This window comes from Pipistrellus hanaki (assembly GCF_964339955.1).
Source record: "Pipistrellus hanaki genome assembly, chromosome: 3".
Lineage (NCBI taxonomy): Eukaryota > Metazoa > Chordata > Mammalia > Chiroptera > Vespertilionidae > Pipistrellus > Pipistrellus hanaki.
The window spans coordinates 174,422,057-174,439,505 of record NC_140505.1 but is presented as its reverse complement, the minus strand read 5'-3'; the positions used below and the strand labels follow the sequence as shown (position 1 = coordinate 174,439,505).

Sequence of the window (17,449 nt, the reverse complement as noted above, 5' to 3'; positions counted from 1 at the left end):
TTAAGTAAGATGTATCCAGTACAATGTGAAGTGCAGAGGAAATAGTACATTTTGATATCTGGTAAAGTTCTTTTTTTTTTTTTGGTTGTTCTTTAAAAAAAAAAACAAAACAAAAAACTCCCAAAAACAAAAACCTTGATTATTTTTGGGCACATCTCATAGCTGAACTTTAGAATTAGCTTGCCAATTCTATAAAATATCCTGTTGGGATTTTGATTAAAATTGCATTGCATTTATTATTTAATTTGGAGATATTGAACCTTTTTATCTAGGAACACATTTTATGGCCATTAAAATTATATGGTTATCTTCAATAAAGTTCATACTTTTACATTTAAAAAATATTTTTATTGAATTTCAGAGAAAGAGAGGAAGGAAGAGGGACAGAGAGAAACATTGATCAGGGAGGCAGCCTCCTACCTCTGCCTCCTGCACACCTCCTACCAGGGCTAGAGCCCACAATCTGGGCATGTGCCCTGACCAGGAATCAAACAAGCAACCTTTGGTGTATGGGACAATGGCCAACCAACAGAGCCACACCAGCCAGCTCCCTTTTAGTTTTTTTCTTAAGTAATTCAAGGTTTCAGTGGAATTGAATATAGTTTTCTTCTCTACTACATTTTCAAATTAGTTTCTGATGATTATAGAGAATTTGTAGATTTTTTATGTAAATCTTGTTTCTACCTTTCTGAAATTTTTAGTTGATCCATATAGATATTATGTGATTGCCTTGAATTTTCTATAGATATGTCTACTTTGCCAATATTCATATATTTTTTTATTTTTTTCTGATCTTTTTTGTATTGACCAGTAACTCTAGAACAAGATTATTGAATATAAATGTAGGCACTATTATATCTTTTTCCATTTAATGATGATGTGGTCTAATATTTTACTCTTCAGAATGATATTTGGAAATTGGCAAAATGTTGATAATTGTTGAAGCTGAGTGGCAGGTATATAGTGATTGTTAATCTATTTTTTTTGTGTGTATGTTTTAAAACTTCTGTTATTAACAGCTAAATGAAAAAAAGAAGATTCAAATGAAAAGAAAGAACAAATTACAAAATAATCATGGGGATGTAAAGTACAGCAAAGGGTATATGGTCAATAATATTATAATAACTATATATGGTGCAAGTGGGTAGGAGGCTTATCCAGATGACCACTTTTAAATTATATAAATATCTAATCACTATGCTATACACCTGTAACATAATATTGCATGTCAACTGTAATTGAAAAATAAAAAAGAACAAGACTTGTTTTAAGTTTTTGGTAGTAATCCCTTTTCAAATGAAGGAAGTATCTTTCCCCCCCTCTAGCTTATTGTAAATTTTTTATTTGGGATGGGTATAAAATTAAATGTGTCCTCAAAAAAAAGTATTTTGAAAAAAAAACTTTGAGAAAAAAATATTTTGAAAGAAAAACATTTCCATCTCAAACGACCAAAAGAAAAAGTATGAGAATCTCAATATAAAGAACTGAGAATTCATTCATCAAATATTTAGATCGGCTTCTTCTCTCTTTTCATCAAGCATCAGTTTTCAATAAGAGTGGAAGTGCCTCTAGGGCCTGGCATATGCTGAAAACACAGAAGGGACTAAATTAATAATGTATCATTGTTAGAAGGTTTTTTTGGGGAGAAAGACATCGGTTGTGGTGGTTGTATTGCACAGCTGAGATCCCCTCTTCCAGGATGGAAAGCTTTATCCCTCAGATGCTCGGGTTAGAGTTGGCTCACATTTCCAGCTCCAATCTTTTCCAGAAGCTTCCCATGGCTGAAGAGAATCACCTTGCTCAAGTTTCTGTCCTCGTCCCTGGAGCACCTGCACCCACAGACTGGCCTGTACAGGGCTGTAGGATCCCAGCACCCTTGCCCAGCTCAGGACAGGTGTTGGCAGGGCTGGTTCCTCCTGAGGGCTGTGAGGGAAGGAGCTGTTCCAGGCCTCTCTCCTGGGTTTGTAGATTCCCATCTTCTCTCTGTGTCTCTTCACATTAATTTCTCTCTACATGTGTTTACGTCTGTGTCCAAATGAGATACTACTCATTAGGATTAAGGTACACCCTACTCCTGTACCTTAATTTTAAATTAACAAATTACAGCCTTTACAAATTTTGCTCAGTGGACAGAGCATTGGACAGTAGACTGAAGGGTCCTGGGTTCGATTCCAATCAAGGGCATGTATCTTGGTTGTGGGTACATCCCCAGTGGGGGATGTGCTGGAGGCAGCTGATCAACGTTTTTAGCAACGTTTCTCTATTCCTCTCCCTTCCTCTCTGTAAAATAATCAACAAAATATATTTTAAAAATAAATTAACAAGTTAAATTTGTAAGCACCTATCCTATCTAATCCTATATAATAAAAGAGTAATATGCAAATTAACCACACTCTGCTATACCCACAAGCCATGCCTACCACCCAATCAGGAGCAAGTATGTACATTAACCCCAGTCAAGATGGCTGTGGCCACAGAGCTAGCAGAAGGCTTGAGTTGCTCCTGGCAATGGAGGAAGCCAAGCTTTCTGCACACCCTGGTTGGCCCAGGCTTCCACTCAAGGCTACAAAGTTTCAATTATAGAAGATAAATAAATCCCAACGAAAATGGTGGCAGCCATGGATTAAGCAGGAATGTTCAATATATAGAACATTCCCATCATGCCAGGAGGCAACCTCCTATGCCTTTGCAGTCAATCTCCTCTCCTTTCACTCTTGCCTCCAGACCCTGGCAATCCTGATCAGATTTCTGTCCCTCATTTTGCTTCTGGAATGCTATGTAAATGGAATTGTTCAGTATGTAATATCCATGGTGTTGCATGTATCAGAAGTTTGTTTCTTTTTATTGCTGAATTGTATTTCATTACATGGATATATCACAGTTTGTTTATCTGTCCATCAGTTGCTGTACCTTTGAGTTGATTCCAATTTTTGGCTTATCCTACCTAATAAAAGAGTAATGTGCAAATTAACCATCACTCCTCTACACCCACAAGACACGCCCACCAGCCAATCAGAGTGAGTATGCAAATAAACCCAACCAAGATGGCTATGGCCACAGACAGCAGGAGGGAAACTTGAATTTCCCGAAGTTGGCTTCACCTGCCCTAGCCGGCCTAGGCCTCCATTCAAGGCTACAAAGTTTCAATTGTAGAAGGTAAATAAATTACAGATACCAGGGACTCCTTTTGGGTCGCCAGGGGGCATGGCTGGCCTGCAAACCACCACAAGCCCCTTGCCCAGGCCACCCCATGCCCCAAGGGAATCTTCACTCTGATCCAGGACACTTTTCAGGGCAAAACAGCTGGACCTCACCCATGCACTAGGCCTCTATCCTATCTAAAAAAAGAATAATATGAAGATTGACCATTAATCCAACACACAAGATCAAGATGGCTGCCCCCATGTGGTCAAAGATCCTGCCTCCATGTGGCCACAATGATGGCCAGCAGGGGAGGGTAGTTGGGAGGCACCATGTCTGCAAGGGAGGGCAGTTGAGAGGGGCCAAGCCTGCAGGGGAGGGCAGTTAGGTGTGGCTAGGCTGGCAGAGGAGGGAAGTTGGAGGCAAGCAGGCTGGCAGGGGGAGCAGTTAGACATCAATCAGGCTGGCATGGGAGTGGTTAGGGGGTGATCAGACTGGCAGGCAGAAGCTGTTAGCGGCAATCAGGAAGGCAGGCAGGTAAGCAGTTGGGAGCCAGCAGTCCTGGATTGTGAGAGGGATGTCCAACTTCCCATTTAGGCCTGATCCCTAAACGGGAAGTCGGACATCCTTCTAGGGGTCCCAGATTGGAGAGGGTGCAGGCTGGGCTGAGGGACACCGCCCCCCCCCCCCCCAATTTTGTGCACCGGGCCTCTAGTTATGAATAAAGCTGCTACAAATATTTGCCTACAAGTGTTTGTGGGGACTTATGTTTTTCCTTGAGAAAATCCCTAGGAATGTGATTGTTGTGTCATATGGTAAGTATATGTTCTACTTTGTGAAGAAATGATATACTGCTTTTTAAGACATTAATTCAATCCAATGGAAAAACATGAACCAATGCATATTATATTCCAAACACAAGCTAGGTAAATTTCTCACTTGGGGTGAGTGAGGGTTGGGGAGAGATGATTGTAATATGACTTTATTGTAGTGACTCAGCCCTGGATAATCATTAGATTCTCATAAGACGCTTTTATAAAGTTTGATGCTAGTTTCCAACCTCCCCTTCAGAATTAATAAGTTTTGGTGTAACCTTATATATTTGAAAGAGCCTCTGATGATCCCAATTATAGCAAAGATTGAGGACTTCTCTAGTGGAAGTTCTCTCATGGAAAATGGTGCCTGTGGAATAGAGATGAGGCGTTTTTAATAACCAGGAGGCCATTTTCTTGATGAAAGTGAATCAGTAATATGGTAAAATTGGTGCTATTATATGAAATGGTATAAAACCAATAACATTTTTGGGCTGTAAATTTATTTAAAAAGTGTTATGTCTTGCATGAATTTTTAAAAATGTATGTAAGAGAACTGTAATTCTGAACTACTTAGGACACTTTAAAATCTAATTTAAAATGTTTTTATGTTCTCATATAAAAACCTCAGCTCTACTGCACTTTTTCAATATCAAATATAAAAAAGACTTGCAATTTTTTTTTTGTTAACTCTGACAAAAATGTTGCCTCTCCTGATCAGTTGAATATATTCCATAGTATAAAGATGATTCAGTTTTAAATGGCAAATTTTTTTTTTTTTGAGAAAATCTAAGCCAATTTTAGGCTATGATTTACAAAACAAACTACTGTTAGTATTTCCCACCCCTATGGCTTGTTATTTCTTTATTGGGTGCTTTGTAGATGTCATGCAGGAATAAGGTCCTGATCCAGAGCTCCAAACCAGAAGCAGAAAGAAACGGGGCAGTGGGCTGAGTTGTATTTCTCCAACATCACCAAAACCCAGAAAACCAGGATCCTAAGCTCCTTTACAAGCCAACCAGGGTGTGGGCCCTTGGGCTAACCCTCAGGTGCCTCTGGCTGCATCACTCAGGGTCAGGAACCAGCAAGGGGCTGGAAGGAATAGCCGCTGAGTCCAGACATGGACAAAAATAATGAGGACAGAAAATGCACAGGTACCGCCCAGCTGTAAATAGGATCACAGAGTGTAGCTAAGGCAGGTGGGAGCAGGGGAGGAGCTGGGGAGTGGTAGTGCAGCAATGCAGGAGTGCGGCCCCAGGGGCCCATCTGGCCAGGGTAGGGCTCACACATTGTGGATCCTCCTGCTAAGCTGGGACTCTTCGCCCACCAGCTTGGACTTGAGGTGCTCCTTAGAGGCCAGGATGTCTCCAGGCCACTTGGTGATTGTCTGCTTCTCACAGACCCAAATTTCTTGTGCTACCTGCTGAATAAGTCTGAAATCATGGCTGACCAGCATCATACCACCCTCAAACTCATTGATGGCATTAGCCAGGGCATCAATGGTCTCAGTATCCAGGTGATTGGTGGGCTTGTCCAAGAAGAGCATGTGGGGGTTCTGCCAGGCCAGACACACCCGGCACTTCTGCCCATCGGACAGGTTCCAGATCGGGCTCACCTGCTGTTTCCCAGTGAGACCATATCGCCCAATGATCTTCCTCATTTCTTCTTCCTCTTTGATCTCTGGATAGCACTTCATCATGTACTCCAGAGGGGAGAGGTCCAAGTCCAGCTGCTCTTGTAAATGCTGATAGAATCGTCTTATCTTGACATGAGAGTGTTTTCGGATCATCCCATCTGTGGGTAATAGCTCTCCAGGTAGCAGCTTCAAAAGAGTTGACTTCCCTGCTCCATTGGGTCCTACCAGAGCCACTTGTGTGTCAAGGTCGATACCAAATTCTAGATTGTTGCAGATGCATCTTTTGTATACTTGAAGCTCATATTCTGCACCATAATGACGGGTGGAGGGATCTTGCCACATGGTGGAAAATAAAATGACAATGTCTTGTCGCTCACGACCCCTCTCTGTCAGTCCTGATGCCATCATTTTCTGTAGTGTCTTCTCCTTGCTCTGGGCCTGCCCAGAGTCAGCTTAGCGCTGCCACGACCAAACCTAGCAATGTAGTTCTTCATGTGCGCAATCTGATCTTGCTCTCAGCGAAACCTCTTCATGTGGTTCTCCTCCAGCTCCAGCTGTGTCTTCAGATTACTGGTCATAATTACCCGTATAATACTTCAGTTTCTTGTTGTGCATGTGAATGATGTTGGTACAGATACCATTCAGGAAGTCCTGGGAGTGGGAGACAAGGACCGGGTTGTGCTTAAAAGTCTTTAGTTCCTCTTCCAACCACACACAGGCATCGAGGTTCAGGTTGTAGGTGGGCTCGTCCAGGAGCCGCATGAAGGGCCGAACGAAGAGAGCTTTGGCGAGGGCAACCCTCTCTTCCAGCCTCCACTGAAGTCTTTTAGTTTCTTGCGCTGCATGGCAGGTGTGAAACCCAGTCTGTGCAAGATCCGTGAGGCTCTCATCTCTGCCTTGTCAGCATCCTACTCCTCCAGACACTCGTAGAGCTCCATGAGCTTCTCACACTCCGTATCCTCGTGAGCCAGCCGCTCAGCCTCCTTCTCCAGCATGGCCCGCTCTGTATCACCTTCCATCACACACTGCAGGGCTGTCTTGTCACTAGGGGGCATCTCCCGAGTCAGACGGTAGATGTCGGTGTGCTCAGCGATGGGCACTTCACGTTTCCCAATGGCAGAGAGCAGCATGGACTTGCCAATTCCATTTAAGCCAATGAGGCCATAACAACGGCCCGAGTTTAATTCCAGTTTGGTGTCACTGAACAGCTGTTGACCATGAAAAGTGAGGAAGAGGTTGATAATGTGGACGTCGTCGGTATGTTGGGGTGACAGGCAAGGACACCAGGGACAGCTCGAGCAGCAGCTTTCTTCATCTCAAAGTTCTCCAGCTCATTGGACAGCAAATCCACTTCCGTGGTCTCTTGGCCATTGGCCCCCTCATTTTTCTCCTCTGCCACCTGTGCTTCTGTGACAGCATCTCTTCATGTCCCTTTCTGGGCCGCTGTTGTGTTTTGGCAGCTTCTTTCTTTTTCGTTGCCTTCTTTTTGGCCAGGTGGGAGGGCATGGTGATGAACCACAGGGGTAGGTTACTGTTCTTTCAGGGAGCCTTTTCTGCTCCTTCAAAGATTCCTCCATCCACCCCAACCCCGTCCCTTCTCCTTCTTCTCATCCTCCTTCCCCTTCACTGGCTGGCACCCTCCCGCCAGGGTCTCTTCCCCCAACTCCCTGGGCTACTGTTAGTATTTTTGATTTGATTAGAAAGAAATACCTTTTAAAGCAGTTTTGCATATTATTGGACTCATTTGAGAAACTTCTTACCTGTATCATATTCTTTGGGCTTGGGTCTTTAGCTCAGAATGTCAACTTCACTCTAAAAAGTGATGAGTTGTCTGAAAAAAAGTGTTAATGAATCAAGAAACCATCTCTGCTTTCCCCAGATGGCTTTCTTATTGTATTTAGAAGTAAAATACAGACAGGCTCCTTCAAGATCCACAGCATGTGAAAGGGCTCCAGGGTGGTTTTAGGGAGAGGCTTAGGCAAAAACCAGACACCAGGGGGATGCAGACGGGCTCCTCAAAGACCCCTGGGCTCCAAAGGCTTCTAGTTGTGCTTGAGGGTGAGCCTTTTGAAGAGATACTCGCCCAGCCCAGCCTGGGGCCGGCCAACCTGCAGGAGGTGAGTCAGGTGGTCACCCATCTTCTTGATGAGTTTCACTTCCTCATCCAGAAAGTAGTTCTCCCAGAAGCCACAGAGCTGAGGGTCTGAGGGTCTGAGGGGGTAGAACCCAGGGCCTGCAGGTCCAAAAGGGTCTGCCTGGTTCAGGTTACTCTCCAAGGCCCTGGCGGCTTCCATGGTGACCTGAGTGTCACCCCATCATCCTGGGAGGCATCAGCACGTCCTGGAGAGAATGCGGCCCCTGCGCTGGTTTTGCATCTTTAGGAGATGCTCAGCGCCCTCGCACTTCTTCTCCGCCAGCTCTGGGGAGAAGTGGCCCACGCCCCCAGAGCCACATCGTAGAGGTGGAAACCGAAGCCCAGAGAGAGGTAGGTGCAGGAGGCCCGCAGATGCCTGGTGACCAGGCGGGTGACGGCAGCTTCTATCTCAGTGGAGTAATTCTGACGAATTTGGGAGCTCACAGTTGTTCACCAATAGGAGTTAAGGTAAAAAAGCATAAACAAAAATGTTGGCTGGTCTCATAAGCTGAGGGGAGGGCTGAGGTGGCTCCAAAAGTGATGACTAGAAGGGACATCCCTGGGCCTGTTTTGTCCAAACAGAGGAGACAGATCCAGGAGACCACTGAGGGCAACTTTGTTCTTACTAATTTTTACAAGCTCAATTTAATGTAGGCATTAACCCTTTACTTGTTTAACTACTGTAAATATTATTTAGTCCATTGTATTTCTTTCCAGTTTAGTTTTTGTTTAGCCCAAGTTTTGGATTAAAAAAAATACATTGTTATTGATTTCAGGGAGGAAGGGAGAGGAAAAGAGAGATAGAAACATCTATGATGAGAGAGAATCATTGATTGGCTGCCTCCTGCACGTCCCCCACTGGGGATCAAGCCTGCAACCTGAGCATGTGCCCTTGATTGGAATCAAACCCTGGACCCTTCAGTCTACAGGCTGATGCTCTATCCACTGAGCCAAATCAGTTAGGGGAGTTTTGGATTTTTAATGATAAAATTATTATTATTATTATTATTATTATTATTATTTTGTTTTTAATTTTTTAAATTAATTTTTAAAACTTTTTTCTCATTTTTTTAATTAAGGTATTATATGTGTACATATCTTACCATTGCCCACCCCCACCCACTCCCATACCTACATGCCCCTCCCCCCCAGAGTTTTGCATCCATTGTTTATGCTTAGATGCATGCATACAAGTCCTTTGGTAGATCTCTTATCTCCCCCACCTCTCCCTAACTGTCCCGCTGTAATTTGACATTCTGTTTGATGCTTTACTTTCTCTGTATCTATCTTTTTGTTCAACAGTTTATGATGATCTTTGTTATCCATAAATGAATGAGATCATGTGGTATTTTTCTTTCATCGACTGGCTTATTTCACTTAGCATAATGTGATAAAATTATTTATCATTTTATTTGTAGTTTCTTCTGATGCTTCAAAACTTAGAAAGTTATTACTCCTTGCTGGGAACTTAATGGTAGTGGGAGGAGAGTAAGGCAATCAGGGCAGATAGAGCTAAGGTTATACAATAGTTGTATTGTTAAATGGTGTGTGCGTGTGAAAAACATTTTCCCACAAAGGCATTATGTTATCCTTCCTGAAAAGTATTCATATCTTCAGTATGGCTGGTACCCATGACACCCAGCTGTGCAGTAAGAATGCCATAGGGAGTGTGGCACTTTATGGGAAATTCAGCTTTAGGTAGGTAGCTAAGTAGTTTGTTCACAATCAGAGTAATTTGTCTTGTTTTGGTTATTTGAGATAAACTTGATGAAATCTAACTAAAAATAGAAATCTAACTAAAACATAGGTCCAGGAAAGAGTGAAATCTCACAATGGTGCAATTGTTGCTAAATAATTTCCTACTTGTCCCCAAATTGACCTATTTCAGAAGGATTAGGGAGGCCTCATCTTACAACATGCTATAAGAAAGAATAGAGGTTAAGAGATCATACTGCCTCATTGCCACATGCCTGGAGTGTTTAGAATAACTAAAGATCTTTGGGGACATCCTCAATTCAAATATTCTATTTCGTTGTTCTATGTTTACTCCGACACTTGTCAGAGTACAGGCCCCAACTTCTACTCAAAAAGTACAGTCACCAGATTAATTTGGGAATAGATTCCTAGCTGGTATTCTGAATTCCATTCTTCTCTTCTAATCCATTTTGCTTATCTTTTATAAAAAAATATTTTCATTGATTTCAGAGAAGGGAGAGGAAGATAGAGATAGAAACATCAATGATGAGAGAAAATCATTGATTTGCTGCCTCATGCACCCCCACACTGGGGATCAAGCCCACAACCCAGGCATGTGCCCTGACCGGGATTTAAATGGGGACCTCCTGGTTGCTAGGTTGATGCTCAACCACTGAATCACATTAGCCAGACAGGATTCATATCTCTTCTCTTTAGAGAGGCCTTTAACTATATAAAGCTATGCTGTCCTAATTAAGTCTTCTCATCTGATGTATTTTCGACTCCCAAAGGATATTTCTACACATCAATTACAATCCTTTTTACGTCAGTTGCATGGAAGCCTCCTAAGGAATGTTCAGTTTTTTGGAATGCCTTCAGCATGAGGGTGGGCCAAAAGTGATTGTGTAACTATTGCAAAAGTCTATGGTTTGAAGCTTTCCAAAAGTCTTATCTCAACAGCCCAGACGCAGGACTCTGCCAATAGTTACAACTTTTCCATTTCCCATTGTGTAGTCTGCAGATAGTCTTGATGAGGATTGAGGGTTATACGGAGGGCATCATGGTTTGTTTTATGTGTAACAGGATACCGAATGGGACTCTTCATGGTGTTTTTTGAAATTTCACCTGAAACCCTAAAGCTGAGAATAAAAGTTACAAGTGTCTCCAGATTTCAGGATAGGTCACTAGCACTAGACATACCCATGCAAAAATTGTGAAAAGACAGGAAAACTGCTACAGGAGAAGGGGATTCAAGAGACTTTGGGTGTAGTGGACAGTGTTGTGGTACTTCCTTTTCTCTTCTTATAGGGGTCCTCAAGAAAATTGGGGCTCCAATGGTGCCCTGGGGTTGGGATAGAGTAAGGTGAAAGAATTCATGGAGACACAGATATGTATTTTCTGGAATTTAGGAACAGAAATGAATGGAAACTGGTGCTTGCTTCCTGCCTGATGAGTCTGGAATGTGAGAGGCTGGTGAGAACCACCAGTGAATCCTAAATGAATGAGGAGGGCAGCAGCGAGAGCTGTTTGCACAACCAGAATTTGTAATGGTGGGGATATGTGTCTTATAATGGAAGATAGCTGGTTTTGGACCAGGGCTCTTGCTTATGGGATGAAGGCACCCCAGCAGTAAACTGCTATATGGTATCTGTCTGGGCACGAGCTGAAAGGTTTGCAGGAAACTTCTGGAAGAAGAGGGAGGGTGATTGACTTAGGAGGGGGTTCTTTTTAGCAGCTCGTCCCCATAATGAACCTCTGAAAAGCTCACAAATGCATTCCTTTGGAGAGCCAGCATTTGGCTCCTTCTACATCAAGGCCATGGTCCACTGTATTATAATAACATAAAAGACAAATTTGCTCCTCTTCCTCCAATCACCATTTCCCTAGAGAAACTGAGGCAGCATGGTGAGGGCAAGGAGAATGAATTACAGGGAAGAAGGACAGATAGTACTTCCTTTCTATGCTGTAGGGCTGTAGTCACATGCCATAGGTTAGGGTGGGACTAGGTGTTGGGGGACTCTGAATTGGGTAAGTGATTTAAGTTTTAAATAGGACTTTTTAGTGAGTTTTAATTCTTGAAAGTATCTTAAAAATCTATGAGATATGCCTGACACATTACTCAGAAGTGATGAAGGGTGATTTGACAGAGCATGTTGGGACAGAGTAATTGGAGAAAAATAAAACTGTCTTCTGTTTGTACACCACCGAGTTTAGCTCATTAGATAAACTGATTAAATAAACAGTAATTTTAGGTAAATTCCAGGGATGCCAAGCCTTAGGGATAGGTGGGCAACAGAACGTTGGTATTATGGACTCTTTGCTTTTCTGAAGTTTTTGATATTGCTGTTTAATTTTGTAAAAGGTTTTATTTTGAAATAAGGTTACAACTACAGAAAAGTTGCAAAAATAGTACAGGGTTCTCATATACCCTTTCTCCCACTTCCCCTCATGTTAACATCTTTTATAACTCTGCCACGTCCAGCACGGGCATGTTTTGTGAGCCTGAGAAGGGGCAGTGAAGGATTAAAGAAGACAGAATAGAAAATACAGCTGGGGCTCAGTGGGACACTGCTTCTCTGATGGAGACACAGCGCCACGGCCTGCAAACTGAGTCTTTATTTTATAGTCAGAGCACACAAAGCAAAACAAGGGTAGTGGGCAACATGTTTACAATGTTCTTGTGAGTTTCACCTTATTTTGGCAGCACTTGCGGCACCTCCCACAGTCCATTAGCTCCTAGGAAGGAACTAGGGAGGACTATAAGGTCAAGCTTAATTGTGTTAAGAGGGATCTGCCCTCCAAGCTGGGACTTGTTTGTGGCCCTGCCACAAGTCAGTCTCGAGGCTTGACTCTATAGTCACTCCCTACATATAACCACAGTATGATCAAACCATGAAATTAACATTGATACAACACTATTAATTAATCTATAGACCTTATTCTGGGGTGGAAATATGAACAAAATATGTTTTCTTTTTTTAAAAATCTTTATTGCTCAGATTACTACAATTGTTTCTCTTTTTTCCACCCCATAGCTCCCTTCCACCCGGTTCCTGCCCCACCCTCTGCCCTTACCTCCCTCCTCCCCCCCTCCGCCATTGTCCTCATCCATAGGTTATACGATTTTAATCCAGTCTCTTTCTGCACCCCCACAGCCCTTTCCCCCTGATAATTATCAATCCACTCCCTTTCTTTGCCCCTGATTCTATTATATTCACCAGTTTATTCTGTTCCTCAGATTTTTAATTCACTTGATCTTCCTCTTCTTAAATAATACCTTTCAGCATTTCATATAATACTGGTTTGGTGGTGATGAACTCCTTTAACTTTTTCTTATCTGTGAAGGTCTTTTTCTGCCCTTTAATTCTGAATGATAGCTTTGCTGGGTACAGTAATCTTGTTTGTAGGTTCTCGCTATTCATCACTTTGAATATTTCTTGCCACTCCCTTCTGGCCTGCATACCGTAGTTTCTGTTGAGAAATCAGCTGATAGTCCTATGGGTGCTTCCTTATAGGAAACCAACTGCTTTTCTCTTGCTGCTTGTAAGATCCTCTTTTTGTCTTTTGCCCTTGACATTTTTAATTATGATGTGTCTTGGAGTGTTCCTCTTTGGATTCCTCTTGTTTGGGGTTCTATACGCTTCCTGTACTTGTAAGTCTATTTCTTTCACCAGGTGGGGGAAGTTTTCTGATATTATTTCTTCAAGTATGTTTTCAGTATTTTGCACTCTCCCTTCTTCTGGCACCCCCATAATTCTGATGTTGGTACACTTGAAGTTGTCCCAGAGGCTCCTTACATTATCTTCAACTTTCTGGATTCTCTTTTCTTCTTGCTTCTCCAGAGGAGCGTCTTTTGGCTCTTTGACCTGATTCTTGTGTTCCTCCATTCTGCTGTTGGATCTCTGCATAATATTTTCCAATTTAGTCAGTTTATGTTTAATTTTTAGTTTGGTCTCATGAAATTTATCGGCCTTTTCTAGGTAGGATATTCTTGCATAACCTTAAAACCGTGGTTTTGAACTCTATATCCTCCATCTCTTTCATTTGAGATCTATTTCCTTGTCCCTGCATTTTCGCTGCTTCCCAGAGTTGGTAAAATGGCTTTGTATGTTTGGTGTCCTATATGGCCTAGTGGGTCAGCCTCCTTAATTACCTGAGGTGGACACTCTTGGTGCTTCCCTTTGTGGACTGCGTGTATAGCCTTGTTGTAGCTAAGTCTTTATTGTGTTGGTATCCCTGGGAGGAATTGACCTTCAGGCCAATTGTATGTGGGTATCAGCTGTGTCTACTCTGGGATATCTTCTGTACTAGAGACAGTCTTATAGGATCAGACTTGCAAAACTGCAGAAGCCTCTGTGCTCAGCTTGGATAGAGCGGAGTCTCAGGGCTGAGCTGACAGTCTTGGCTTCTCATCAGCCCTGCCCTTATGTGCTTGCCTGAGTTTCCTCTTGACCTCTGCCTCCCCTGAGTTTCCGCCTGATCGTCCCAGATACCCCGTGCAAGAGCGTGGGTGCCCCAGGGGCTCACCTGGAATTGGGATGAGTCTCTGTAGTCTGGAGCTTCTGACTCCTTCTGCTACGGAGAGGCTGTGGCAACCTCCACGGTCAGACCTCTGCGCTTACTCACTCGTGCTTGACTGTAGACCCTGCCCGCTGTGGCTCCCGGCTCCCCCTGGTCTCCCAGACTCTTGAGTCTTTGGGTGCCTTTCTCTACAGTTCAGACTCCACCCGTATGAGCCTGGGTCCATGGGGTTTCCGCCGGGGTTAGGGTTCAGTGCAGTCGAAAAGGGTTCAGTGCAATCGGGAATTCCTCCCCTCCCACCAGCCAGGTATTCGGCCGCACTTCCTCTCTGTGCTTGCGAGTGTCTCCCTACCTCAGCGCTTTGCGGCTCCCAGTTTGATCCGTGAGCCTCTCTCCTTCTTTCTCATTGTAGATTTCCCACTCCGCCAGCTTTCCTGTGTTTTTGGATGAAGTCCATTCTGATTTTAGTTGTTTTTTCTAAATTGTTGTGCAAGGTGGCAGCTTAGGTGCTTACCTAGGCCGCCATCTTGTTTCCTCCCTGGAAGGGAACTCCAAAATATGTTTTCAATTCAAGATTAGATTGGCAAGATTCAATTGAACATGGTGACTGGCTAGAGGCTTCTAGTATATCTTCTAAAAAAATAAGGCAATATATTTGCAAAAGTTAAAATAAATTCTCAGTGTATTGGCAGAATCTAGGAGACTTTCCATTTACTGAAGAGCCAATAGAAATGAATTGAGAAACACAATGTGCTTGAAATAGAGCAATGATTTTTGTTTAAGAATAATTTTCATATGCTTTTATCAGTCTTCTACTTTCTATACCATGGCCTGAAATGCAGGGTATGTTTTGACCTTACCTGAACAGTGCTGGTAGTGCTGGAGGAGAGGGCTGGAGCACTCTTCTCCTCCCTGTTTCCATGGGTACCTCTTTCCTCACAGTCTCAGAGCCTGTTCCTTCCAGAGATGAATGGCAGGAAGCACAAAGGGATTGGTGATGGTACATTTCATTTTGTACACGTTCAAGCTAGAACACTGCTTTTGTTCAGTAAGTATGAGAACCAGCAATGGGGATAGAGTGATGCTAGATGAACATCTGCTCGATTCTGGGAATTGAGTTAAAAAATAGTCAACAACAACTTTCCCTTCAGTGGCGGATTTCAGAGTCAAATTATCCTAGCACCTAAGTGATGAGAAAGAGAAAAGTAGTCGCTGACATCCAGGAAGTAGTCCTTGGTATTGTTATAACTGGTCTGGAACTCACAACTAAGTCTTGATGTGGTTGGACATAATAAATTTCATAGAACATCATCTAACTTCAGACAAGGCTACTCCATGACCACAATGCTTCAAAGTCAAAAGAAGAGCACTTGGTAATCATGTCTGAACACAGATAATACATGAACAGTGCCCAAGTCATAAGCACCAAACAGCCTCTGCTAGCTCAAATGAGGAATGGCTATTTTCTTGCTACTTACACATATAGCCCTGCTATAGCCTGCCCTCCCCAAAATTACGACTTACTGAGATACCCAAATATAAAATTGTCCCTGCTTTTTGTCAGTGCTCAGTCTACCATACCACGCAACCAAAGCCCAAATCCTATCTAATAAAAGAGAAACATGCAAATTGACCATACCTCTACTACGCCCACTAGCCAATCAGAGTGAGTATACAAATTAACCCAACAAACATGGAGGGCGGCCATGGAGCTGGAGTGAGCAGGAGGCTTGGGTTGCCCCCAGTGATGGAGGAAGCCAAGCTTCCCGAAAGCCCTGGCCTGCCCTGGCCTCTGCTCAAGACTACAAAGTTTCAATTATAGAAGATAAATAAATTCCAGATACTTGCTTTCAGCTGGCCCTGGCATCTGCTCAAGGAGGCACTGAGAAAAGAAAAGAAAAGCAAAAAAAGAGGGGCTGGGAACTTGGGTCACTGGGGGGCCAGCCTGCGAACAGCCATCAGCCACTCACTCAGGCTTGCCAGGCACCCGATTGGGACCCCTCCACCCAAGGGGGTATGGCCAGCCTGAAAACAGCTCTCAGTCCCTCACCCAGGCTGGCCACATCTCCATGGGATGAGGGTTCTCATTGGGGGGTTTAGCTACCTGCAAACAGCCATCAGCCCCTCACCCAGGCTGATCCTCAGGGAGGACCTTCACCCCATGGGAATGTGGCCAGCCTGCTAACCACCACAGGCCCCTTGCTCAGGCCACGCCACACCCCAAGAGAACCCCCACCCTGATCTGGGACACCCTTCAGGGCAAACCAGCCAGCCCCCACCTATGTACCAGTCCTCTATCTATACTAATAAAAGGTTAATATGCTAATTAGACTGGGAGACCTTCCAGGAGACCTTCCAGACATTCTTCTGGACAAAGCCATGGTGGAGGGGTCGAGGTAGAGGTGATTGGAGGCCAGGATGGGATGGCAGTTGTGGGTGATAAGGCTGGTGGGGGACAGGGCCAATGAGGGTAAGCAGACCAACAGGGGGGCCAGTTGGGAGTGAGCAGGGCATCAGTGGGGGTCAGTTGGAGGTGATCAGGGCGGGGGGGGGGAAGGGAGCAGTTTGGAGTGAGCAGGCCAGCAGGGGGGCATTTAGGGGCAATTGGGCTGGCAGGGGAGCAGTTAGGTGTTGATCAGGCTTGCAGGGGAGTGGTTAGGAGGTGATCAGGCTGGCATGCAGGTGAGCAGTTGGGAGCCAGCAGTTTTGGATTGTGAGAGTTATGTCAGACATCCCTCTAGGGATCCCAGATTGGAGAGGGCGCAGGGTGGGCTGAGGAACACTCTCCCCCGCCCCCGTGCATGAATTTTGCACACCAGCCACTAGTCTTATAATAAGTCCTTTTTAACAGTCTCTTACCGAGATGCCCCTTCCTCTCCCGTGGCATGTAGTCTCTCTCATTGCAACTCATAATAAATCCAACCTGTTGAACGTGTTACTGATGGTCTTTGGCTTGAAGGCATTGATGGTGGACAGGGAGTGGGACAATAAATATTTGGCAAATACTAATTAAAGATTAATTCCCCCTTCAAGATAAGCAAACAATAAAATGAAACAAAACATGAGTTCTGGGGTGGGGGGGGGAATACTGCTGAAAAACAAAAAAGTACATCACCCCTAGTTATGTTTCTATAACTTCCATTTTTGTACTGTTCACCACAGAATTCCAAGGAAATTGTTATTTAACAGGAGAATTAAAATCCTAATTGGAAGTATTAAGGAGCCAAACTGACACTGTAGAAAACAAAAGGAGTAATATTGAAAAGAAACTTTAGAGGCTTTCCTCGAATGCAGAGAAAGATAAGGGGAAAAAAAAGTACATCATAGACATAAACTGTTTCAACCCAAGAAGTACTTGTGTTTGCCAAGAAACTAGAGTGATTATAATAGAAACAGTGCAGGGTGTTGTAGATTGGCTTGCTCAAAATGCATTCCTACCCTACAGCATGCAAAGGCTGGAAAGTCAAAACCAGTCTCCCAGCATTGCTTGCTGCTTCGGATCTGATTTAG

The 17,449-nt window shown here is 43.7% G+C and overlaps 2 pseudogenes across 2 annotated transcripts; both read right to left on the bottom strand.

Moving 5' to 3' along the window:
- Nucleotides 1-4,862: 4,862 nt before the first annotated feature.
- Nucleotides 4,863-7,118, bottom strand: LOC311620677 (ATP-binding cassette sub-family F member 2-like; annotated as a pseudogene). The gene has a single exon. The product of its transcript is annotated as an ATP-binding cassette sub-family F member 2-like (transcript).
- Nucleotides 7,119-7,631: 513 nt separating this feature from the next.
- Nucleotides 7,632-14,861, bottom strand: LOC311619774 (ferritin light chain-like; annotated as a pseudogene). The gene is made up of 2 exons: nucleotides 14,800-14,861; nucleotides 7,632-8,162 (listed from the first exon to the last, which is right to left on the bottom strand). The product of its transcript is annotated as a ferritin light chain-like (transcript).
- Between the last annotated feature and the right edge of the window lie 2,588 nt (nucleotides 14,862-17,449).